Source organism: Taudactylus pleione, unplaced genomic scaffold (genome assembly GCF_031769625.1).
Source record: "Taudactylus pleione unplaced genomic scaffold, aTauple2 ptg000214l, whole genome shotgun sequence".
NCBI classification, from domain to species: domain Eukaryota; kingdom Metazoa; phylum Chordata; class Amphibia; order Anura; family Myobatrachidae; genus Taudactylus; species Taudactylus pleione.
In genome coordinates this window covers 8,769,616-8,781,553 of record NW_028284616.1, presented here as the reverse complement: position 1 = coordinate 8,781,553, position 11,938 = coordinate 8,769,616, and positions in this window count along the sequence as shown.

Here is an 11,938-nt window from a genome sequence, read left to right as displayed (position 1 = left end):
CTACAAATTCACAGTGTCTCCACAGGGAGACATCGGGGATGCAGTTGTTCAAGGGCGGGAATGCTCCTGAGCTGACAGGAGAACCCTACGCCCGAAGGAAGCATCCTGAGGGGCAAATGTATCAAAGGCATAAAACCTTAGAAAGGTGTGGACAAAAGACCAGGTGGCGGACCTTGCATAGCTGTTCAGCTGAGGTGCCACGCTGGGCTGCCCACAAGGGACCCACAGAACGAGTAGAATGAGCAGATACTGAAGCCGGTACAGGAGGGCCAGTCTGCGTATAAGCCTGAGAGATAGTCATGCGAATCCATCTGGCCAGAGTCTCTTTGTTAGCTAGCCATCCCTTCTTGTAGAATCCATATAGGACAAAAAGGAGTCTGATTTCCTCATGGAAGTAATGTGGTCCACGTAGATCTTCAGAGCATGGACCACATCCAATGAGGCCTCACCTGCCGAGAGGTCTGGTGAATTAAATGCCGGAACCACAATTTCTTCATTCAGGTGGAAGCGAGAAACCACCTTGGGAAGGAAACCTGGGCATGTACGAAGAACAGCCCTGTCCTGATGAAAGATTAAAAAGGAGGAGCGACATGACAGTGCCCCTAAATCCAAATACCCGACGGGCAGATCCTATAGCCAGAAGAAACAGATTCTTCGCAGTGAACCACTTGACATCCACTGCTGCCAGGGGTTCGAATGGAGGCTCCTGAAGTGCTTCGAGCACCACTGACAAATCCCATGTAGCCACAGGAGGGACAAGGGGAGGTTGTATATGTAGAACACCTTGCATGAAGGTGTGAACGTCTAGTATAGTAGCTGAAATCAGATAGACAAAGTAGAGACCTGCACTTTCAGAGATGCTAGGCGGAGGCATAGATCCAGGCCAGCCTGCAGAAAGGCAAGAATTTGAGAAACCATAAAAACTTTCGGGTCATAGTTTCTTGGGGCACACCATTGGAAATACGTATGCCATATTATGTGGTAAAACCTGGTTGAGGCCGGTTAACGTGCTCTGAGCATGGTCTAGACCACAGAGCTGGAGAAACCCTTAGCCGTTAGGAGAGATGTCTCAAGAGCCAAGCCGTTAAAGACAGATGGGATAGGTCCTGATGTAAACATGGACCCTGAGTCAACAGGTCTACGCATAAAGGAAGTTGAAGAGGAACATCTATGGAGAGCCTTTGAAGATCGGAGTACAAATGACGTCTTGGCCAAGCCGGAGCTATGAACAGGACTGTGCCGCCCTCCTGTCTGAACTTTCGAAGCACTCGAGGAGGTAGGGATATTAGAGGGAAGAGATATGCCAAATGGAAGTTCCATTTCACCAACAATGCATCTATGAAGGCCACGTTGGGGTCCTGTATTCTGGCTCCATAAACTGGAAGTTTGTTGATTTGTTGTTGTGTCTTGAGGCCATAAGATCCACTTCCAGAAGACCCCATTTGTCCACAAGGAGTTGAAAGATTTCTGGATGTGGGGACCATTCTCCTGCATGCACGTCGTGACGGCTGAGAAAATCCACTTCCGAATTGAGAATCCCCGGGATGAACACTGCGGAGATGTCTGGGAGATTGTGTTTGGCCCATGTGAGAATCTGGGACATTTCTGTCACTGCTGACTGACTTTGAGTGCCCCCTTGGTGATTGAGGTAGGCCACAGCCGTGGCATTGTTGGACTATATTTGTACTGGCCTGTTTTTCAGAATATTCTGAGCCAGAGTGAGATCTCTGTAGATGGCTCGAACTTCCAGGATATTGATTGGTAACACTGCCTCGACTGGGGACCATTGGCCCTGGAAGGAGTGCTGGCCGGTTACTGTGCCCCACCCTCGGAGGCTTACATCCATGGTGAGGATAGCCCAATCCGGGATCCAAAAGGGGCATCCCTTGTTCAAATGGGAAGTCTGTAGCCACCACGCTAGGGAGGGGAGAACCTCTGGGGGAGGCTCATCAGCTGTGATTTGAGCAGATGAGGTAGCCCGTTCCACCTGGAGAGGATCTGGTGTTGTAGGGGCCTGGAATGAAACTGGGCGAACTGCACCATGTCAAAGGTGGACACCAGTGATCCCAAGGTCTGCATTGCAGAGTGAACTGACACTTGGCGATTGTGGAGCAGTCTGCGTAGACTATGCTGGATTGCTGAAATCTTGTCTGCCGTCAGGAAGATTCTCTGAACTCAAAAGTCCAGGAGGGCTGCCAAATGTATCATCCTTAAGAGGATGTTAGGGAAGATTTTTTCCAGTTGATCAGCCAACCATGCATTTGAAGAAAGGCAATGGTTATCTGTAAATGGCAGTGAAGAGTCTCTGGGGAGCTGGCCAACAGCAAGAGATCGTCCAAGTATGGGAGCAGTCTGATCCCTTGACGATGAAGAGAGGCCTCCATAACTGCCATTATCTTGGTAAAGACAGGGGGGCCGTTGAAAGTCCAAATGGCAGAGCCTGCAATTGGTAATGTTGCTGTAGTATAGCAAACCAGAGATATTGTTGATGAGAAGGCGCTATAGGTACATGTAGGTAAACGTCCTGAATGTCTAGAGACACCATAAAATCCCCAGGCTCCATAGCTAGGATAATGGAATGGAGGGTTTCCATACGAAACCTGGGCACCCTGATAAACTTGTTCAGAGATTTGAGGTTGAGGATAGGCTGATGAGACCAATTGGGCTTCTGAAGTAAGAAAAGGGTAGAATGATAGTACTTGCCCCGTTGTGAGGAGGGGACCCGAATTATTACTCCTGAATTCAGTAAAGACTGAATGGCTTTTTGGAGCAGCAGGACCATGGTTGGGTCAGACGGAGATCCTGTGCAAAAGAACTGCTGGGGGGGCACCTCAGAAATGAGAGGGTGTATCCGTGGGAGACCACTTCCCCTACCCAGGCATCTGATGTGACTTGGTGCCAAACCTTGGCGAATTGAAGAGGTCGGCCTCCCACAATGGGAGCCCCCAGGGAGAGCCTCCCCATCAGGCTGTAGGCTTGTCCTCAGACTTGGCAGGTGGACGTCTAGTAGCCCAGGCCTGTTTGGCCCTAGGCTTGGAGGCCTTGGCTGATGTCTGCTGTTGTGGAAAGGACTATCCCTTGGCTTTTCCTTGAGGGTGAAAGAACCGAAAGGATGACGTCCGAGGATTTTTATTATATCTAGTTGGCAGGAACGCCATCTTGTTAGCCGCCAAAGTAGTCACAATTTTATCTAATTCTGGCCCAAATAGGATGTCTACAGAATAAGTCAGGGACTCTAGAGCCCGTTTTGATTCTGAATCTGCTTTCCAGGAACGTAGCCAAAGAATACGGTGGGCCACTACAGAAGTGGGTGATAACTTGGAGGCCAAGAGAGCCGTATCCATAGCTGCTTCACCTAAGTAGGAGGCTGCATCTCTAATGTGAGATATGTAGGACAGTTGTTCCTTGAAGCATCAGGGGGAAAAGTCTCTTCTAGGGCCTCTGCCCAACTCTCAATAGCCGTAGTCCTAGCAGGACGAGTAATAACTCCTGTAAGAGAGTATATAGATTTATGACAAGCTTCTATACGTCTATCTGTAGTCTCCTTCAAGGAGATAGCAGTATGAATGGGCAAGGTGGCATTTTTAACCAGATGTGTTAAATGAGAATCCACTGCTGGGTGGAACTTCCCATTTAGTACAATCAGTATCTGGAAGAGGGTAAAAGGAACTGAACCATTTTGGAATTTGAAACCTTTCACCGGGGCATATTGCAAAGCTTCACTCATGTGATCAGATAGCTGGTCAGAGTGAGAAAACTCTCGTAAAACAACCTTTTGTCACTTAAAAAGTGCATGTTTTTTCTTAGAAGCGGGTTCATCCTCTTCTGTTTGTAAAAATAGTTTTAACAGCTCTCACAAGAGCAGGTATATTTAGTTTAGAGGGTGGCTCCTCGTCTCCTGTGACGGAGTCAGAGTGAGAGAGATCTGCATCTGCTACCTCCCCAGATGATATATCAGAATCAGATAACTGTGTGGATTGGGAAGATATAGTACATTTAGTAAACTTAGTAGGTAAAGGCTTTTCTTTTTGCAGCATCTGCTGAAAAAATGTAGAGGCATTAGCCAAACTCTGTACGGAGGTAGACAGTATGTCTACCCATGGGGGAGGCAAAGGATTTGCAGGGAGTACCTGCTGTGGCCATCCCATAGGCGGAGCTACCACGGGGACTGCTACTTGGTCCACAAGTTTTGCCAGTATATGTGAAAAGGCAGCCCAGGGCATACTTGCCTACTCTCCCGGGACTATCGGGAGCCTCCCAAAAATCGAGTGCCGCTCCCAGCACCCCGCAAGAGTAGGCAAGTACCTCACATTGTCTGCTGACCCCCCCGCGCCCGCATGTGAAAGTGGGCGGTTCGGGGGGGCGATGATGCAATTCGCGCTGAATTGTGTCATCATAGCCCCGCCCCCTGATTTATAATGCCGGTAGTATCACCATTATAAAGGGGTGCCGCGATGACGCAAACACGCCGCGCTCCACCCACTTCAGCAGCCCCCACCCTCCATGCTACATGAAAGTCGGTATATATGGCCCAAGGTGGGTCCTGAGGGAGAGACACCGGGGCCGATAGGCCCGGGGCCGTGTAACAATTATTACAAAGATCATCCTGAATGAGGTCCTCTGTGGCTAAGCCGATATAGCAGGACTTACAAGACACCAGAGTAGGAGGAGCAGCATCAGACTGCCTGTTATTCTTTCATCTGCCAGCCATAGCCACAAGAATAACAAAATACCCAGTAAGGTACAGTGCAGTGAACACCCTGGATAATATGGCACAGTGTAGCGTGCAACTGCGTTATAAGGTATATGATAGCACTCACAAGTACATGGGAAATGTGAGTTACAATGAACCCGCTATACCTTAGTATGTCAGGGTATAGTAGAATAAAGGGAAAGATATAAGCTGACAGTATAAAAAGTAGAGATTAGCGCTAGCACAAGTCACATACAAACGCAGAAAAAAAAATACATGTTTACAATGGGCCATACAATCAACTACACAGACCGCAGTGGCTGGTAGGATATAGTGCTGTATGACCTGGCCCGTGGGAGAGGTATACAGGGAGACCGGAGCCAGCGTTCCCGGAGACCTGCTTGCAGAAAATGGCTGCCACGCATCTCTGAGGGGGCGGAGGGTGAGGGAGGAGCTGCCCAGGGAACACCAGTCGAATGGGGAGGGGCTGCAGGGACAGCGTGTTCTCTCCTTCCTGACATTAACCACCGGGCCCCCTGGCCTCTTTACTGTCTGCGCCAGTATGTTATATGCCCCGGTGATCTAGTGGAGTCGTGGGTGTACTAGTGTCCACATCAGCGCCTCTGGTCTGTATACTGAGACCGGAGGCAAGATTGCGCAACAATTAGGGTCCCCGCGAACGGGGTACCGCCTTACCTGTCCCCTAAATTCCGGGCTTCAGTCTGGGGTCCAAGGAGTCTGCTAGCTAGTCCTCCTCGGAGTCCCACCGGGAGTACCTAAGCACAGGCTTGGAATCACAGCGCCGCAGGATGATGGGGCAGCGGCACAGACGTCCAGAGGACAGTCTGGTGCTGCTCACCAGTTATAGTAAAAAAATATAAAATAAATTAAATCCTAAAATAAAAGCTTGGGCTGCTTAATGCAGCCTCGTTATAATGGCGGTCCAGCTCCTGCCGGACACCAACAAAACTGAAGTGCCCTCAGGATGTTGGCAGGGTATAGGGGGAAGGACTGGAGCATGCTGGGATTGAAAAAGCTTTGCTGTTGATGTCAGGTCCTCCAAGTCCCACCTACACCCCAATGTCTCCCTGTGGAGTCTTATGGACCATGAAGAAGAAGTACAGTTAATGGGTGTATATAGAAATCCCTTCCAACAAAACCTGTGTTTTCCCCTATTAATGTTAAGTATATGAACTGCAGTGGTGGCACAGGCTACATGCTAATGATCAATCTTACTAGCGCGTGTGAGCACCATCGCTCTGCCCAGATTAATCCTCACGACATGCCGTATGGCACATCAACCAAAAACGACTGAGACGAAGGCAGAGGAAAGAGTGGAAATGCTATGCCAATTGGCATAATACTCACTCTGCATCAGCCCCTCTGTGTTTCAGGCTACCTCCAAAACTCTGGCGCACACCTAGCGGCCGATCCTATTAGCCACGATGATCTCACCGGCGCAAGTCATCGCGGCAATGGCCGCACTTTACGGCAGCCTGGAGTCACGGAATTTTGTTCGCATAGGGCTGCAAACAATATTCTGCGACTTCGGGCACAGAAGGGGCCGCGAAGGGTGTGAGGTGCCAGTCCGTTGCTGGCATTTTAACGCCATTGCAATGGCAACTTGCACCCTTCGTGGCTCATTGGATCGACCCCCAAAGTTCACATAGTGGTAGTAACAGCCCTGAAATAAAGGCATCTCATCCAACACACTATGGGCCTGATTCAGACCCGGACGCAAGTGGCCGTTCACTCGTTCGGTGTACGAGCGAAAAAATTTAAATTCAAGCGCTCGCTCGTATGTTCGCTCACAGCTAATCTTCCGCCCCATAGTTCTCCCAACCCCTCCTCTAGCTAGCGAACGTTCTAAATAGCGACCGTCCGTCTCCTCTTTGGTTGCAGGGAACGCTCGCACAAGTCAATTCCGGAAGTGGCCCTGTCAGTTTTCGATTGCCTGCTATTTCATTCAGCAAACATACTTGAATCGATTAATGGCAATCACTATATTAATTACCTTAATTGGTATTCACATGTTTGCAATCCTTTTTTTTTTTTTCAATGTCAATAAACTTTATTATTGTTAGTGTGTGTCATTGATTCCGCAGAATACGTACGGTTGGACCAAGGGGATGGTTGTTCAAAATTAAGTTTGTTTGAATGCTACTATTGTTTTGCGTTTTTTTATATGCAGATTTTTCATCTTTTTTATTAATATTTAAATTAGCTTACGCATGTCACTGCATCAAGCCTATCATAACTCACATTATATTTGTGAGGGTGTAGGTCACATGACTCATACAATAACCAATAGAATGCTTTCTGTTAATTTACAAAGTACATTAGCCAATCAAATTTTTTCTAGGACCTTTATTAAAACTGTTTTGTATAAAAAAAATCATTGCCATCATGAGAGCCGCAGTTTTTTGTCGCCGTGAACTCCTGGTCCTCACTGATGTGATGGACCGGAGAATAACAAATTCCATGGGCCCCATCACTAACCTCCGCAAGCGACTTGCCTACGCGGAGGTGCAGCACCGCCTGCGTACGATCGGCTACTGCCGAAATATCGGACAACTGTAAAGAAGGTGGTCCGATCTGCGGCGCCGATCCCCACGCCTGTTGGCCAATTTGCGTCAGCAAATACTGGAAAGTAAGTGTTTTTTTTATTTTATTTAAAATGTAAGCATACCTGCGTGTGCATGTTTCCCGTATAGCCCTGTTTCTTTATTTTGGACATACCTGCGTGTGCATGTTTCCCGTATAGCGCTGTTTCTTTATTTTGGACATACCTGCGTGTGCATGTTTCCCGTATAGCCCTGTTTCTTTATTTTGGACATACCTGCGTGTGCATGTTTACCGTATAGCCCTGTTTTTTTTTGGTGTGTAAATTTTGGAATCAAAATATTAAATATGTAATAATATAAATTTTTCAACATCATTTAGGGGCTGAGCGCAGACTACGACGTCTCCAACGTCACCGACGTCGGGCTCGTCCCCTATCCCCCACTCCCACCCAAACATCCTCTCCCCACTCTTCCCCAAATTCCCCCTCCACCCCAGACCTGGCAGACCATGAGGCCCCTCCCTCTCCTCACATTCCCATCCCTCCAACTTCACCCTCCCCTCCACCCCCCCTCTCTTTTCCTCACCCTCAACTTCCTCCCAAATCACCCCTCCTCCATCTGTGCAGCACTGGCCCACCTCTGAGGAGGACGATTTCGGGGCTCCTGGCCCAGTCAGCATTATGCCCGGTATGTTTCCCTTTTAAACTATGGTTGCTTTTGCATTTTTTGGTTTTTTGGTGATGTTGTCCTTTTGCCTGTGCAGTTCAAAATTGTAAAGTAGTTCTAATGTTTTGGATATATATCTTTGTGAAACAATGTCTAGGATATTTTCCCCTTACACATATGACACATGTCCAAACACTCATACTTGTGTCTTTCTTGTTTACGGTACCAACAAATGTAGTATTTTTGCGTAGTTGTCCCTATTTTGATGTAAAATTTGTTGTTGTTTTTTACAACAATCTTTGCGTTTGGCATTACTTTTGTTTTGTAGATGTTTTTTTTCTCGTTTTTTTGTATAGTCTGATTTCTAAGTTGTTTGGTAGCATATAAATTAAGGTGTCATTTTAGTAATCCCCACATTTTTTTAAACCCACAGAGGACCAGAGGCGTAACGAACAAATGTATGCAGGCTTGCAGAGCTTGAGGGGCCATGTAGTTGGCATGCTAGTGGTCTTGGATCATCTGTTGGTGCTCCTGCGCCACTAATTTTTGTTTTTTCACCCAAAACATGTTTAAAAAAATAAAAGATATTTTGATTTATTTAAGTCTCATTCCTTGTCTGTAAATCTTAGATTGTTGAACCTTACATAAGTCTACTATTTTACCATGAGGTTTTAAGTAATGTAAATTGGATTGTAGAAAGCTCAAGTAAGTATGTAAGCTGGCACATTAAACACCTAACAATACCAATAGGTTTGTAGAATTAACGGCAACAATAGTTTGTTCTTTTTTGGGGGTAACGTAAAAATTAAACCAAACCTGCTTAGGCCTACATTGGCAAACAGACTGATTCACCATAATACCTTTGGTGTTTGTTTTTAGCCACAAAGCAGGGTCAAAAAGATTACAATTTAATACATTACAGGAATAGCCATTAAGCAAGTTTGCCTTTTTTGGACCAGGTTACACTTGCTTGTAATTTACCCAGGAAATGTTTGTTTAACGGTAAAAAAAAGTTTAATGCACACAAATAATAAACACCAAGTGATTTGTCACAATCAATTCACACAATGAAAACACACACAAAAATCCACAACACACCCAAAACAAAAGTAAAACAACAATCAGGAACTGTTTGAAGAAGTAGCATGCCAACATGATTCCACAAATGAGGCGAAGAAATCATTGTTCCCGAAGTTATATCCAATGTGTCCACATGAAGTCATTTTTTGGGATCAGGTAGTAGGCATCGTTTTTTATGGTAATTTTATGGAATAAAAGAAAAAAAAATAATTAAAATTGGCCATTAAAATCTTACATGTCTACATTGTGTCAATTAAGTTAATTTTGGAAAAAAATTACCTAAAAAATCTGGCCACAATGTCATCGCGTATGGCCCCCCCCACATACTGACCTCCGACCAACCTCGGGGGGCCATCCTCAGGCAAGGCATCCTCTGGCTGCATTGGGACACCACTCCTTATGGCGATGTTGTGAAATATCCCACAAAGGACCACAATTTTCGAAACCATAGCCGTTAAATACATGAGCTCGCCACCAGAGCGGTGGAGGCATCTGAATCGGCCTTTTAAAAGGCCGATACAGCACTCCACCACCTGCCTGGTGGCTGTAAGTGCATAATTATACTCACTTTGTGGCCCTGGTGTGGGAACCAAATAAGGAGTGAGCAGCCAGGGCGTGCAAGGGTAACCACTGTCTCCTGTTAAAATATAAAAACAAACATCAGAACCATTGTGTAACAAGCTTTGCATTGGTTTCAACAGAAGGTTTCAACTTACCCAGAAGCCACGCATCACCAGCTTGTAGGTTGTTTAATTTGTGCCAAATCCCTGATTGCCGGATGACGAAGGAATCATGTGCACTGCCGGGGAATTTGGCATTCAGGGACAGGATCTGGAGGGAGGCATCACATACCACCATTACATTCAGTGAATGAAAGTGCTTTCGGTTCCTAAAAATAGCCTCCAGCCTTGCTGGAGGCTGAAGTGGTATGTGAGTGCCATCCACAACCCCTATGATGTGTGGGAAGCCAGCTATTTGGTAAAAATTCACCTTCGCCACATTAAGGGTACCCATATCCAATGGAATTTTAATAAAATGATGGAGGTGTTTAAAAAGGGCCTCCATCACTGCCCTCAAGATCCTTGAAAAGGTGGATTGGGATATTCCTGCAACTATTCCCACAGTGGTTTGAAAGGATCCTGAGGCACAAAAATGTAACACCGACATTAATTGAGTAAGTGGTAGTATTGCTGTAGGACTGTCAATCTGCCGTTCAAGATCACTCTCTATTAATGAGAGTGTCTATGATGATTTGTGGCGGCAGACGGTATCGCCTTAACACCTCATCATCTGGCATTCCAAAAAGGGTGACACGTGTTCTATATATCTGGGGCCTTGCACGCCTACGAGGCCTACGCCTGGGACGAAGTTGAGGTTGGTCGGGTTCTGGAACCATGGCCAATATAATACGACCAACATCAACCTGAAATGGTAAGCCAGGTAGTTATTGTTTTAGACAAATGTGTAAAGAAAAATATACTTATCTTTTCTAAGAGATCCAAAGATGCTTACAGGCCTGGGACGTGTCATGTGCAGAACAACCTACATTTCAAAAGTAGAAAATATGTTTAAGATTAATTAAATAAAATATGATTGGAAACAAATTGTTTTTGTGAAAAAATAGAGAAGGGAGCACACATTAGTTCAGAAAATAGTACGCTACATTTATTGGTAAGACATGATTTTACACTGAAAAATTCTAAAAACATTACAAAATAGTACACTACTTTTACAGTTAAATCAAGACACATTAGTTCGCAAAATAGTACGCTACTTTTACAGTTAAATAAGGACACATTAGTTCGCAAAATAGTACGTTACTTTTACAGTTAAATAAGGAAACATTACTTCGCAAAATAGTACGTAAATTTTACATTTGAAACCACTCAAACATTAGTTCGCAAAATAGTACGCTACATTTAGTGGTAAGACATGATTGTTCCCAGAAAATAAACAACATCACTTAACGACACATATGCTAAGACCAAAACATCGAATTTGTAAATTCATGAAACCAAAAACAGACAAGTATCCCAAAGTGCAAAAACATCACTGGGGCAATGCCAAAATAACTGTAAAAAAAAAAAAAAAAACATTTGTAAACTATTTACTATTATTTTTTACGGTGGTTTTTTAAAATACTTACTCAAAAATTCAAATAAAAATAGCCAAACAATAAAAAAAAAGTGAACGGAAAAGATAGAAGTTAGAAAAAAAACAAAATATCGCACAAAAAAAGTCCTCCTTCTACTCAATAAGCCAACAATCCACTCCAACGCAAAACCTCCAACAATCATAACATGCCACATCAACTCGAGTCACACCAAGCCATAAATAGTCTTTATTTTCCCGCTCAAATTAAGGACGGACAATAGGAGTGCACAGTCAATGATGCGGCCGAATAATGCTGACGCATGTATAAAAACGTCACTGAAAACCCAAATCGGTCGGCTGTAGTGAGACCTGAAAGTCCAAAATGACTACAGAGCAGCAAAGCACTGGCCAAGAGGCACCAGGTAAGTATTTATCTTTTTTGGGCTAAAGGATTATGTTTAACAATAATTTTGGGAACATTTTACATTATAAATTTTAATCCCATTTTAAAAAAAGGTGTTGAGGATGCCATGGAAGAGGCTGCTGGGCCTAGTAGGCCAACTAAACAAGAAAAAAAGGCAGCCACAATTCACAAGAAAGGAGATGGAGGTTTTGGTGCAAATGTGCAATGACAACCTGGCACAGGCAGCAAGGAATATGGGTGCAAGCCAGAAATGGAAAATGTGGGATGACATAGCCAGTGGTGTCAATAGGGTGGGTGATTTTGAACGTTCAACCCGGGAGGTCAAACGCCGGTACGTAAAAACTACATTTTAGTAAAAAAGTGTTTACAGGTCCAAATACTGCAGGAATAATGCTAACTTTTTACTCCACAGATGGA